This window comes from Cupressus sempervirens, chromosome 5 (assembly GCF_028749045.1).
Source record: "Cupressus sempervirens isolate cs-2001-9-10 chromosome 5, ASM2874904v1, whole genome shotgun sequence".
NCBI lineage: Eukaryota > Viridiplantae > Streptophyta > Pinopsida > Cupressales > Cupressaceae > Cupressus > Cupressus sempervirens.
Genome location: NC_143122.1, coordinates 134,584,690 through 134,600,287, shown reverse-complemented (window position 1 = coordinate 134,600,287; position 15,598 = coordinate 134,584,690). Strand labels below are relative to the sequence as shown.

Sequence of the window (15,598 nt, the reverse complement as noted above, 5' to 3'; positions counted from 1 at the left end):
GGAATGAGTGGGCAAACCAATTCCCCAATGCCATCCTTGAATCAGATTTTGGGATACATGAAACTTCATAAGTCTACCTAGTCCCTCAGCCATAATGATAAACAAAGAAAGAGAGAGGGGATCTCCTTGGCGAAGACCTCTAGATGCCCCAAAAAGCTCTAACAATTCACCATTAATAAGGACCGAGAAAGAAAGAGTAGTAACACAACTAAGAACCCATCTCACCCATTCTTGATTGAAGCCAAATGCCAGAAGAACTTTCCTCAAGAAATTCCAATTGACTCTATCATAAGCCTTAGCCATATCAAGCTTAATGAACATGTCACGTTCTTTGGAAGTACACATAGAGTGAATAGCTTCAGAAGCAATAATCACCCCATCCAAAATTTGTTTTCCTGTCACAAAACCCCCTTGTTCCTCGGAGATAACCATGGGAAGCCAAACTTTAGGCCTCTCTGCAAGGAGCTTAGTAATGATTTTATAGACCACATTACAAAGAGCAATTGGCCTAAAGAAATCTAGCTGATTAGTCTCTTCCTTCTTCGGAATATTGGGTGTGAAATCAACTTTGATTTTCTTCACAATTTCCAAGATCTTTCCTTTAGACATTTCGATCATGAATGCTTTGGAAAAAAAATGACATACGTCCATGGCATTTGGCTCACATTACATATGATGTTTTTCACCCCTCATCGCTCTCGCCAAATTAGTCTAAATTTGAATGGTCAAATCAATGCGAGCCACACATTTGTTGTAATCTTCTTCGCTGGAAAAATAAATCTTGACTTGAATTGAATGGTCACAATTTTTGCCGTGTTGAAAGGTTGAGTTTAGATTGACTATGGACTATGGAATTATTGATTAATTAATTGAAAATTAAATATAATGAACGTAACATGTTTAAATTAATTAATAATTATAAGAGATTGGACAGTTTGGGTATAGACCATGCTGCATACCTACACTTCTTCGACTGATGAAAATCATCTCCTCTGAACACAGATCAACAACAGTCTGCAATGAGGTATTTTTGCACACTCTTCCTCTTCTGATTCTCATCTTCTCTCTCTCATTTCTCACTCTTTCGCTCTCCCTCAAAACTGAACAAGCTGAAATTATGAAAAATATCTCCACTCTGATTCATTCATGGGAACATTAGCAGGCTGACCCATGCCAATGGCCTGGTGTCAGTTGTGGTGAAAACGGATCAGGTGATGATATTGTTGTCAGACTCAACTTGTCTAATTTTTATAGTGGTAACATAACTAGTATTTGGAAGTATGTTTGTCAGCTGCCATCCCTTCAACTTCTCGATCTCAGTTACAACTACATACAAGGCCCAATCCCTCACTGTCTTGGCAGCTTTCCCAGTTTGACAATTCTGCGTCTCTCTTACAATGGGCTTTTAGGATCTATTCCTCCGCAATTGGCTTCTCTGAGCAATCTGCGTGACCTTAACCTCAACAATAATGAATTGACAGGATTTAATCATCTTTCTGGAGAGATACCTCACAGCTTCTCATCAAATTTATCTAATTTGACTCTTGTGGATTTGAGTCACAATCTATTATCGGGCAACATATCCTCCAATATTTTCAAACTGAAGCACTTGACAAGTTTATATTTACAGAGAAAGTACCTAACAGGAATCATCCCATTCAATATACAAAATGCGAAGCTCCTGCAGAAGATCAGATTGGATAGAAACAATCTCACAGGAACAATTCCAGTAGGAATTGGCAACCTTCCTTTGCTTGGTGATTCTACTTGGCAAAGATCCTATTCCTATTACTATAACTCTGAGCAAGAGGTCAGTTTTCTGAATCTGAGCCACAATTCCTTGACAGGCAAGATTCCATTTACTTTCTCCAACCTCAGATTTTTATCCTCTTTGGATTGTTCCAACAACATGTTGACAGGTGAGGTTCCAGAGGCTCTGGCGAATATGGCTCAGCTTCAGAATTTGGACCTATCGAATAACAAATTAATGGGAGAAATTCCAGATGCTCTACGGAGAATGAGTCAGCTTTACCAGTTCGACCTCTCAAGCAACAAATTGAGAGGTGAAATTCCAGAAGCTTTACGGAGTATGAGTCACCTTGCCTGCTTGAATCTATCGAACAAAAAATTAACGGGTGAAATTCTAGAAGCTTTAGGGCATATCAGCTAGCTTAATTGGTTGGACCTGTCAAACAACATATTAACAGGTGAAATCCCAGAAGCTTTGGGGCATATCAGCTACCTTAATTGGTTGGACCTGTCAAACAACGAATTAACAGGAGAAATTCCTGAGGCTTTAGGGAATATAAGTGGGCTTGATTGGTTGGACCTGTCAAACAACATATTAACAGGTGAAATTCCAGAGAGTGTAAAAGGAATCAGGTATTTGAACCTGACAAACAATAAATTAGTAATCAGCATTCCAACAAGAATAGGAAGAAGTCACTCCACATTGAAAATAATGGGTGTAGTAAGTGTTGTTGCTCTTTTTATAATTTGTTGTCTAGTTTTGGGAGTTCTGTGGAAAAGGAGCTTGCAGAGTAGAGCAGGATTCAAACAAACAATTTGTGAAATGCTTGAAAAGGTGGAGCACCCACGAATCTCACATGAAGAGCTTCTTGCGGCAACAAATAGATTTCACAACTCCAATTTAATTGCAACAAATAGCTTTGGATAAGTGTACAAAGGATTTTTGCCTGATGGTACCAATGTTGCCGTGAAGGTCCTCAATTTAATGCATGAGCAGTTGGAAAAGATTTTTAGAGCAGAATGCAGAGTGTTGCAGAAGGCTCGACATCAGAATCATCACCACATGTTCCTCACCTCACTTCAAAGCTTTAGTCTTCGAGTATTTTACCAGTGGAAGTTTAGAGAAGCATTTGAATCTAGATAGGTGTAGATTGGGACTAAGAAAATTGCTGAACATAGCCACAGATGTAGCCCATGCGGTGGAATATCTTCATTATGATTGCTTCCTGCAAATAGTACACTGTGACATAAAACCAAGCAATGTTCTTCTAGATGAAAGTATGACAGCTCATCTTTCAGATTATGGCATATCCAGATTGATTGGAAGAATCATCGGCAATTTAGTAACTTCAATAATGGATTTAAAAGGCTCAGTGGGCTACATTGCTCCAAGTATGTTTTGCCAGTTGTCTTTCTTTTTTAACAAAATTAAGGATTTCCATTTAGAAACAGAGTACACAACTCTAATTAATAACTTGTTTGTAGAATATGGGTTGAATGGCATGATTTCTCCAAGTGGAGATGTTTATAGTTATGACATTCTGTTATTGGAAATGCTGACAAGGAGGCGGCCGACTGATAATATGTTTGATGGTGATCTGAACCTCCATAATTGGGTTAAAAGGGCATTTCTAGACAAGGCATTTGAGGTAATTGATGAGAGCTTGTTAATGGAAAGGGCTGGCAAAGAAATAGAAGAATGTCTCATTTCATTGATGCGTCTTGATCTGGTGTGTTCAACCGATTCACCTGAAGCTCAGCCCAACATGAGAGAGGTGTCCAATCTATTGAATCTCATTCAGCATGATTTCACCACAGAATCTTCCACTTCCATCAAATTAAAGCCCACAATATCTAATTTAGTTTGTGACATAGGTGTAATAAATAATTGTGAAGGCGCATCAGATACTCAAAGCTCTTCATTTTAGTTTACTCTGACTAAATCAAGGGTTACAAGTTTTCATCCATACAAGTCTTGAAAGTTTAAAATAGTAGATCATCTTATTGTGAATTATGGGCCATGACTTATGTTTATTGTTAGATTTTGGGCTTTCTGAATAATGAATGGGGGACCAAATGTAGATTTGTCTTCATCATGTGAAGACATGGATTCTCTTCTGTTCCTTTGTTGATCTGTGAAGTAATCTCTTTGATTGAAGTGAAGAACAAAACGAGGAGTCTCCTGCGGTAAAAGCCTAAGAGGGTAAGAGAGTTGTAGCTATGTCCATCTCCTTCTTTATGTATGAATGAATTAACAGAAGCTCTGTGTTGTCTGTCAACATTTGTTTATGAATTTGAAATCACAAATATATAGAGTTTACCTTCTCCTTTTCATTACTTTCTGTAATTTTCTTTGGTTCTTATTTTCTTTTCCCTGCATCTTGTATGACAGACTTTTCATCTACTATAACAGGTCATGCAAGAAATTATTTATGCTTCTCCAAATTCTATACGTGAGGAATAATGGAACTGCTAGGGCTAATATTTTATTTTAAATTCGGACAATTTATAGAAATTAATATGTTTCAATTTTTAATCGATTAGATTCTAGATAAATATACTCAAACGTTTATTATAAGATAAACAATTGATTAATTGAAACATGTAGGGTTAGGAATTTATTTAGTTCTTTCAATGAAATTAATTGATGTATTATATTGTAATTTGTAAATTAAATCTTATTTATATATTTTAAGATTTTTGAGTTGATTTTTTTTGGAGTTCTATAAATTAACTTAGTAAGATGATTATATGATTTATCAGGAAAATGAAATGTGTCCTTTTGTTTTGAAGCCCTGAGCATGCAATCAGATCTTGCAGAATTTAGCTTGACACTGCCACTTTTCAACCACATTATCTGCAATCATTGCATTCCATGAAATTCTATCTAGATAATAAAATGTCTTCCTTTTGAGTATGTTGCCACATTTAGTCGGGGCATTAGGGAGGTTACAAATTTACAATGATATATGTCAATTCTTTTGTTGCTTTTATCTTTTACATCTATCAAAAGTTGAAGCACATAAATAATAATAAGATAAAAAAAGTGTACTTAAACATTCATAAATCATAAAACATGGTGTCTATTTGGTTTTTATGATTAAGTAATTATTATTATAGCTATGATTTAGAATTATAAGTTTAAATTTATTGAGTGTGATTCTTTTACACTAAATTCAAATTTGTTTGGGTATTTGGGTTTGTAGTTATAAATTGGTAATATTGACAAACATCTTAACAGGTTGTGTTTGGATTTCCATTTAATCTTATTCAGATTAGGTGTCTCAAAACTCAGTGAATTGAGATTAGCATATGAATTATTCTTCTCTATAAAAGTCTAAGGTCTAGAATATATTTAATCTGAAAAAAAAAAGTGCATTTAAAAATTACATGGTTTAGGCCACACAAATCTGGTCTGGTAATTTTCTCCAATGGCTCGTTATAGGCTCCTCCTTGTTTGCTTAGTAATTAGTCAAAATGTGTTGTTTCTTTGCGGTTAATTGACTCAAGTTAACCTCAAGTTATAGCTTCCACTTTTAAATTTTTTAAATGAAATTTTATTTTCAAAACTTGGACTTTGTTACTGTTAAAAATTTTGATCTTTTGATTGTTATAAATAAGGTACACTGAGATCAAAGATTGACTAGATTTAGTAGGGTTATTAAGTGCTTCCAACAGTATAAAAAATGGTTGAATTTGCTAACTTTAGGGAATTGTTTGCATGAAAACTTTAGATGTTATCAGTGCTTTGATGTTGTTCCACCATGACTTGCTTGCTAAATCTAATGATTGTATTTTCTGTTTGTCATCACCATTACAAGTAAGAGTAGAAATGCATTTTTTCTAGAAAAGTAGAAATTGGTGAAATATCAAGTCCTCGATTATGACATTTGACTCCAACACTGATACCAAAACATTGCAATTAAACAATAAGAAAATGAGATATCCTTCTCAGATACGGTTTCAGATTAGAGACTATTTTACCAGATCTTTTTCCCCAATTGGTTGACTACACAGTTTCATTAATTTAAAATTCTCAACTTGTTATAAGAAATGTCTAGATGGCACATATTTACAAGTAACAAATAAAATTTCTACGGAGTTTCAGAGTTCACATTGAATTTTCAGCTAAGATTTTGCTGAATTCAATTCTATAGGTTTGCATTACCAGTATTTTAGATTTTTATCATCTTCTCTTGCTTCCATACTCTGTTGATAAATCATAAAATTTGATGCAAAAAATTGATAATACAAGACTATATAGAAAATATCAACAAAACACTCTGCATTAATGTTGTTATCAAAATCTAAATGACTTTGAAACCCACTCACCTTCGGAGGGTTCTTGCAAAAAATGAAGCTCAAAATAGGAACTATTTAGGGCAAGTACAGGCCACCATCCTTCCATTGAGTACAATTCCAAAGCTTGTTTAATCACCTCACTAGCAGTGGCATTTGAATCTAGAATAACCCTAAGAGGAGCAACACTGCCAAGTATTGTTATCAACACAACTTTTTCTGAATTACCATTTCCGACTTGCATGAAAGTTCAATTTCAAGTCAAAGAATATGCTTCTAAAATAGATACAGTGCTATAGGTTTCATTTATGGATCAAATCTCATAGCATACATATCTTGCTCATATCTCTCTCATTGTTCGTTGTGAGATTGAACTGTTTGTTCCATTAGCTCTGAGTGGCTAGGTAAACCCTAGCTCCAAGCTTGTCCCATCCTATTGAGTGCTTGAATGTTCTTGGGCACATTGAACCAAAACATCCATAAGGGTCACTAAATGCCATAGGGCAGCGATCTTTGATGAGGCATATCTCAGAGCTCGTGTGAGGTATAGATGCGATTCTAGGTGCTATAGGACCATGTTGCGGAGACCTACAATAACCTCTATCACTTTTTAGAGATCTTACTCTATTTTGATTTTGTGATGCCATCTCAAGTGATGTTGAAACTCATAGTGTTGGCCAATACAAAGTTGTCAACTGCCAAATCTCCCTCACCATTCATCATGGGATCAAACTATCTATTCTGTTAGCTTTGAGTGGCAAGGTAAATCCTAGCCCCAAGCTCATCCCATTCTATTGAGCTCTCAAATTTTCTTGGGCATGCTGAACCAAAACATCCCTAAGGGTCACTAAATGCCATAGGACAATGATATTTGACAGGGCATATCTTGGAGCTCGTTTGAGGTATGGATGCAATTCTAGGTGCTATAAGACCGTGTTGCAGAGACCTACAATATCCTTTCTTTCTTTTTGAAGATCTTACTCTGTTTTGATTTTGTGACGCCATTTTGGGTGATTTTGAAATTCATAGCGTTGGTCAGTACAAAGTTGGCAACTGCCAAATCTCCCTCACTGTTCTTTGTGGGATCAAACTGTCTATTATGTTAGCTCTGAGTGGCCGGGTAAACCTTACCCCCAAGCTCATCCCATCCCGTTGAGTACTCGAATGTTCTTGGGCACGCCGAACCGAAACGTCCCTAAGGGTCACTAAATGCCATAGGGTAGCAATCTTTGACGGGGCATATCTCAGAGCTCATGGGAGGTATGGATGCAATTCTAGGTGCTATAAGACCATGTTGGAGAGACCTACAATAATATATCTCACTTTTTGGAGATCTTACTCCATTTTGATTTTGTAATGCCATCTCGGGTGATGTTGAAGCTTGTAGTGTTGGCCAGTACAAAGTTGCCAACTACCAAATCTCCCTCATTGTTCATCGTGGGATCGAACTATCTATTTTATTAGTTCCTTGTGACCAGGTAAACTCTAGCCCCAAGCTCATCATATCCTGTTGAGTGCTCAAACATTCTTGGGCACGTTGAATCAAAACATCCCTAAGGGTCACTAAATGCCATAAGGAAGCAATCTTTGATAGGGCATATCTCGGAGCTTGTGTGAGGTATGGATGTGATTCTAGGTGCTATAGAACTATGTTGTAGAGACCTACAATAACCTTTTATCACTTTTTGGAGATCTTACTCTATTTTTATTTTGCAACGCCATCCTAGGTGATGCTGAAACTCATAGTGTTGGCCAGTACAAAGTTGCCAACTGCCAAATCTCCCTCACCATTTTTCATGGGATCGAACTATCTATTTCATTAACTTTGAGTGGCTGGGTAAACCCTAGCCCCAAGCTCATCACATCTCATTGAGTGTTTGAATGTTCTCGAGCATGTTGAACTGAAACATCCCTAAGGGTCACTAAATGTTATAGGGCAGTGATCTTTGATGGGGAATATCTTGGATCTCATGTGAGGTATGTATGTGATTCTAGGTGCTATAGGACCATGTTGCAGAGATCTACAATAACTTCTCTCACTTTTTGGAGATCTTACTCTGTTTTGATTTTACGATGCCATCTTGGATGATGCTAAAACTTGTAGTGTTGGCCAGTACAAAGTTGCCAACTGCCAAATCTCCCTCATCATTCATCGTGGAATCAAACTATCTATTTTGTTAGCTCTAGGTGGCTAGGTAAACCCTAGCTCCAAGCTTGTCCTATCCCTTTGAGAACTCAAATCTTCTTGGGCACGTCGAGCCGAAATTTTCCTAAAGGTCACTAAATGCCATAGGGCAACAATCTTTGACAGGGCATATCTCGAAGCTCATGTGAGGTATGGATGCAATTCTAGGTGCTGTAGGACCATGTTGCAGAGACCTAAAATAACTCTCTCATTTTTTGGAGATCTTACACTATTTTGATTTTGCGATGCCATCTCAGGTGATGCTGAAACTCATAGTGTTGGCTAGTACAAAGTTGCCAACTACCAAATCTCCCTAAACATTTTTCATGGGATCGAACTATTTTTTCTGTTAGCTCCAGGTGGCTGGCTAAACCATAGACCCAAGCTTGTCCCATCATGTTGAACTTTTGAACATTCTTGGGCACGCTAAACTGAAACATACCTAAGGGTCACTAAATGCCATAGGGCAACAATCTTTGATGGGGTATATCTCAGAGCTTGTGCGAGGTATGGATTTGATTCCAGGTGCTATAGGACTGTGTTGCAGAGATCTACAATAGTTACTCTCACTTTTTGAAGATCTTAGTCCATTTTGATTTTGCAATGCCATCTCGGGTGATGTTGAAACTTGTAGTGTTGACCAGTACACAAAGTTGCCAACTACCAAATCTCCCTCATTGTTTATGATGGGATTGAACTGTCTATTCTATTACCTTTGGGTGGCTAGGTAAACCTAGCCCCAAGCTCATCTCATCCTGTTGAATGCTCGAATTTTCTCGAGTATGCAGAGCTGAAACATCCCTAAGGGTCACTAAATGCCATAGGGTAGTGATCTTTGATGGAGCATATCTCGGATCTCATGCGAGTTATGGATGCGGTTCTAAGTGCTACAAGACCATGTTGCAGAGACCTACAATAACCTCTCTCTCTTTTTGGTGATCTTACTCCATTTTGATTTTGCAATGCCATCTCAGGTGATACTGTAACTTGTAGTGTTGGCCAATACAAAGTTGCCAACTGCCAAATCTCTCTCACCTTTTGTCGTGGGATCAAACTATCTATTTCGTTAGCTTCGAGTGAGGTAAACACTAGACCCAAGCTTGTCCCATCCCATTGAGTTCTCGAACATTCTCAGACACACCAAATTGAATCATCCCTAAGAATCACTAAATGCCATAGGGAAATGATCTTTGACTGTGGCAACTGGATATGTCATCTCATCCAATGATGGAGACTCACGATATAAGGTAAAGGGGTGATCATACACATCATTTTGAACATGTTATTTTTTTATGGTGATAAGGTAATCCTTTTTTGTAAGGTCAAGGAACTTGAGGTCACCTATAATCCCTAATTGCCTTAGTCCTAACGATTTTCTTTTTTTTGTTGTTTTTGTTAATAAGTTGACTCAATAAGTGTTTTGAGAGTCATTACACCTTATATAGCTGCATGTTATCATGAATGGAGTTAGTGGAAGATGGTAATGATCTTCTTAGTTGTCTTAATAGTCATTTCATGGGTTTGAAACATAACCACTGCCCTTTGTAAAGAGCTTCTCCAAAATCAAGAAATTACATGTTGCAAAGAAAATATAGTCATAGGATGTTGGAAGATTGTTTTCACTCATAGGATGTTGAGGAATCTCTTGGAAGGATGGAATAGATGACAGACTGGAGTTTATGAGATATTTATTAGGTGTTCCTTGAACTGGCTAAGATGTTAGTTTGAAGCAAGAAGTTGATTATGATCCATTTCTCAAATTTGCTCATTTTTCCCTTACTGCTTCCCAAGTCTTGAACAGGGAAAGTGATCAAGTAGTTTTGTGATGTTGGGTAGAAGTTTGTTCAATATTGTAACCAAGTTGGAAAGAGTCTTTGAAGACACTTATGAAGGTGGGAAAGGTAGTTTGCCTTAAAAGTGTTCTTGCTAGGAATCCACTAGCTTTTGGTGTGAGCACTTTGCATAATTTTGGATGCAATTTACATTACAATGAAATATATTGAATGTACTTAAAATGTAAACAATAAAAAAAAGATATATATTATGATAACCAATAATGTCATATATGAACAAACATATAATATACACGGTTGCATAGGGATAGGGGTACTTGGGGTACTTAGGGTACAGGTACAACTATTTTTTATAATAGGGGATGGGGGATGTCAAATTTTATTTTTAATTATACTTTTATATTTATAGAAAACTTGAATTTATGAGTCATGACAATAATTTTTCAAATCAAGAACAGTGATAAAGTTTGCAAATGTCTTGTTTTCAATTTCAGATTTTATAAGGTAAGTGCACCAAGTTGTGGTGCCAAAAAGGTGACACCTTTTTTATTTTTTCTAATTTTCAATAGTGCATACACTCTATAGTGCACACACGCTATAGTGTGTATGCGTTATAGCACGTACGTGCTTTATAAAAAACCAAATTATTATAAATGGGTTGCATACTCGCAGCCCATTCATTTTTCCTCTATTTTTCTACTTCCTCTCCTCATAGTGCATATGTGGATTGAAGGAATAGAAGGTTTTTTCCACCCACCTTGCCAATATGCCGCCTTCCCATCAAGGTTTTTTAAAAATTTTCTTTAAATTCGTTTATTTATTTAGATTTCAATTGTTTTCTTATCAGGAAATGTAAATAATGAATCAACAAATCCTCAAGAAGATTAAAACCAAAACCCTCAACAAGATCCAAACCAAAACCCTCCCCAACAAGAACAACAAATTCTACAACCTAAACCAATTACAAGACCTCCTCCTGGCACACAAGAAAACATAATAAATGAAATAGAAAGAGGCAAAAATGAATTAGAAGCACTCATTGGTAGGTTGAAAGATTTTGGACAAACCAATCCAATGAGAGCTCAATTGGCATCCTCCCTCGAGTCCATTAAGACCCACGTAGGTTCTATTAGTGGTTAGTTGGAAATTTGGTGGGTGAAGAGGGATGAACAAAAAAGATATTATGCAAATAAATGATCATATCAAGATGTTAAGAAAAAGATATACCAAAAGGGAGGATTTGTACATTATTTAGAAAACCTGGTGAATGAGATACTATTAGAGAGAGTACTAAATGGTTCCCCATCCATTGGTGCATAAATGATGGTATTAGAAATAATTTTTGGGATAGATGGTGGATGGTTTTTGATGCCCCTCCTTGTAATAATCATGAGGTCCCAATGTATTTCTTAAGAAAATTGTATTGTGAGTTTGTCCTTAGGGAGATCTCCAATTATTTTGATATATTAGACTCTTAAGGTAGAGGTGGGGTGTCATCATTGGAGAGGCCGAGGGCACATTGTGACCCTAATGTAGTTAGGGTAGCTATGGTCAAGCCACAGGGTTAGCATGTGACTATTCCTTTAGTCGTGAAGGAACATGTAGAGGCTAGTGCTCTAGAGACTATTAATGATTTGACATAGACCCTCATTCATTGCACGAGTCCATTAGTTGAGGAGGAGCCTTCTACATGTTTTGGTCACATGTGCACATCATGCGGATCCTTATGTACATTTGGTAGTCATGCTGGAGATAGTGCAGATGATGGGCTTGTCACTGATTAGTCCTTAATGAAATAGTTGGCATTGACACACAGGTAAATTACTATTATAATAAACTCATTTGATCACATTTCATATGTATAGTGAATGACTAATTAATTAGCATCTATTGACATTGTTCAAAATCCACAGTCAGAGTGTTGGCAACCCTATTAGCAATCCCTTGGCCCCATTTTTTGTCTAGTCAACGAGTCTAGAGGTATGTATTGATTTAATCATTTAAATTAATACATATATTTATTAAGTAATCATATTAAGGATTGACAAAAAAAATTATACATGTGCATCAGTTCTTTACAGGACCATCGACATTCACTACGTACTCTGAGCCTAGACTTCGTAGAGGTACATTTGTTTCATGCTAATTTAATTCATTTGATTATATTTGTTTCATATTTCATGTTACATGTAACATGTATTATATGATATGCAAATCTTGACATCTGAGACTTCTCCTCATCTTCAGTAGTCCATCGATCGTGGAGTGGCTACAGTTATGGCTAGTTCACAACCATTGACTGAGGTATGAAAGAATTTTATTGGTTTTACTTACTATTTATAATAGTTAGTATCAAAATTTCTATTTTTATTTATAAGTGAATATATTGATTGAATTGTTGTAGGGCCTTGTCATACCCGATCATCCATGAGCCTTCGAAGTGGATTTGCAAAGTGACTATTTGATGGCAGTAAGAAAATAATTTATTTTGTGTGTACATATATTTGATTTCAATGTATAATAATTATTTATTCATATCTACTTTCTTAGTATCACCTCGAGTTAGAGAAGAGCCTCAACAAGAGGACAAGCAAGTGTGTGAGGAAGACCCCATCATCACCACCGTTTCCTTCCACACAATGACCAAAGACATCTAGAGATTTGTTTCCTTCCCTTCATGGGAAGGAGAAGATATAGTTGATAGACATACATGTATAGGCATCAGCGGACATATATGTTGGATTTTATGTCAGTGGACATATTCGATATACATTTGATGTATTTATGACATTTTATATTTGATGTATGACATTTATTTGATACATGACATTATTAGACTTATGACATTATTGGTTAATATATGATATGTTTGTTCATGTACGACATTATTGGTTATCATAATATATTATGTGTTTGTTAATGTATGCCACTATTGGTTATCATTTTATATTATATGTTTGTTCATGTATAACATTAAATTGATTATCATAATATATTATGTGTTCCTTCATGTATGACATTATTGATTAACATAATATATTATATGTTTGTTCATGTATGACATTATTGGTTATTATAATATATTATGAGTTTTTATGGGTACTTGTACCCACACCCCTGGTACTCGTACCCACATACCCAAGTACTGGGTACTCGGTGGAGAACATCATAGCTAAGGACCTTGATTGAGATTTTGGATTATTTTTTTCTATTTTTTGTGTGTATCAGTTCATTGCTTATCAAGTTTAATTCAATACCTAATCAGTTTGAAACCTTGATAGAATATTGATTAACAATAAACTTTATCACTATTTAAGCATAATTTTATCATTTCCAATATGTCATCATCATATGATTTATGATCTTGTTCATGTTTAAAGTTTTCCTTCTCTATTATTTGTTTATCAAGCTTAATTCAATACCTAATCAGTTTGAATTTTTGATACAATATTGATTAGCAATAAACTTTATCAGTGTTAAAGCCAAAAATTTATTATTTGCAATATGTCATTGTCATATGATTTATGATCTTCTTGTTTAGCTTTAAAGCCTCTCTTCTATGTTATGCATCTAAAAATTTATCATAAATTATTATTACAAACGTATAACAAATCTGAAACTAAAAACAATATATTACATTTGCAAACTTTATCACTGTTTTTGATTTGAAAAATCATTGTCATGACTCATAAATTCAAGTTTTCTATAAATATAAAAGTATAATTAATTTAATAAAGTTTGACATACCCAAGTACCCCCGTCCCCTATTATAAAAAATAGTTGTACCCATACTGTACCCGTACCCATACCCTAAGTACCCCAAGTACCCCCACCCCCATGCAACCTTGTATATGCCTCACACGAGCTCTGAGATATGCCTGGTCAAAGATTGTTGCCCTATGGCATTTAGTGAACCTTAGGGATGTTTCAGTTCAGCTTGCCCAAGAATGTTTGAGTGCTCAATAGGATGGGACGATCTTGGGGATAGGGTTTACCTAGCCACCTAGAGCTAACAAAATAGACAGTTCAATCCTAGGATGAAAGGTGAGAGAGATTTGGCAGTTGGTAACTTTGTACTAGCCAACACTACAAGTTTCAGCATCACCCGAGATAGCATCACAAAATCAAAATGGAGTAAGATCTTCAAAAAGTGATAGAAGTTATTGTAGGTCTCTACAACATGGTCTTATAGGAACTAGAATCACATCCATACCTCGTATGAGCTCTGAGATATGCCCCATCAAAGATCACTTCTCTATGGTATTTAGTGACCCTTAGGGACATTTCGGTTTGACATGCTTGAGAATGTTTGAGCACTCAATAGGATAGGAAAAGGTTGGGGATAGGGTTTACCTAGCCACCCAGAGCTAATAGAATAGATAGTTTGATCCCATGATGAAAGGTGAGAGAGATTTGGTAGTTGGCAACTTTGTACTAGCCAACACTACAAGTTTTAGCATCACCAGAGATGGCATCACAAAATTGAAATGGAGTAATATCTCCAAAAAGTGAGAGAGGTTATTGTAGGTCTCCACAAAATGGTCCAATAAGAACTAGAATCACATCCATACCTCACACGAGCTCTAAGATATGCCCTATCAAATATTGTAGCCATATGACATTTAGTGACCCTTAGGGACATTTCAGTTTGGCATGCCCGAGAACATTCAAGTGCTCAATGAGATGGGATGAGTTTGGGGCTAGGGTTTACTTGGCCACCTAGAGCTAATAGAATAGATAGTTTGATCCCATGATGAAAGGTGAGAGAGATTTGGCAGTTGACAACTTTGTACTAGCCAACACTACAAGTTTCACCATCACCTGAGATGCTGTCACAAAATCAAAATAGAGTAAGATCTCCAAAAAAAGAGAGGTTATTGTAGGTCTCCACAACACAGTCCTATAGGAACTAGAATAACATCCATACCTTGTAGGAGCTTTGAGGTATGCCTCGTCAAAGATCATTGGCCTATGGCATTTAATGACCCTTAGGGACATTTCGATTCAGCGTACCCGATAATGTTTGAGTACTCAACAGGATGGGATGAGCTTAGGGATAGGCTTTACCCAACCACCTAGAGCTAATGAAATAGACATTTCAATCCCACGACCCTTTTTCCACTAACTTGCAAATTTGAGCAACTTTTACAACTTTCAACAATGCAACTTTGCACAAAAAGTGCAATTTTTATATTTTTCACTTGATTCCACTTTTACGCTTGGAAAAGGTTCGATAACACTAAAATAACTTATTTCCAAATTCTTAGCCCTTCACCAATTCCCAAACTCCTGCAAAGTTGTTAGCATTTTTGCAATTTTCTTTTGACAACTTTTGCAACTTTTTGCAATTTTTGACATCTTAACTCTTAGATGCCTAAAACTTAATCTAATGACTGTAAGGACCTTTGTAACCTTCAAGAAATATAAAAATCCTTTTTTCCTTGAAAAATCACCTATATTTCTCTTTTCTATGCGTAAAAAGTGGCCCACAGTGTAACAATAGAGACTTGGTCCAAAACAACCTACCTAATCTTTTGATATGTTATAGAGGAGTGAAATGGGTATCCTAATC

General features: G+C 36.1%; 1 pseudogene; it reads left to right on the top strand.

Moving 5' to 3' along the window:
- The first annotated feature begins 976 nt into the window (after positions 1 to 976).
- Positions 977 to 4,083, top strand: LOC149554866 (uncharacterized; annotated as a pseudogene).
- Positions 4,084 to 15,598: the final 11,515 nt, after the last annotated feature.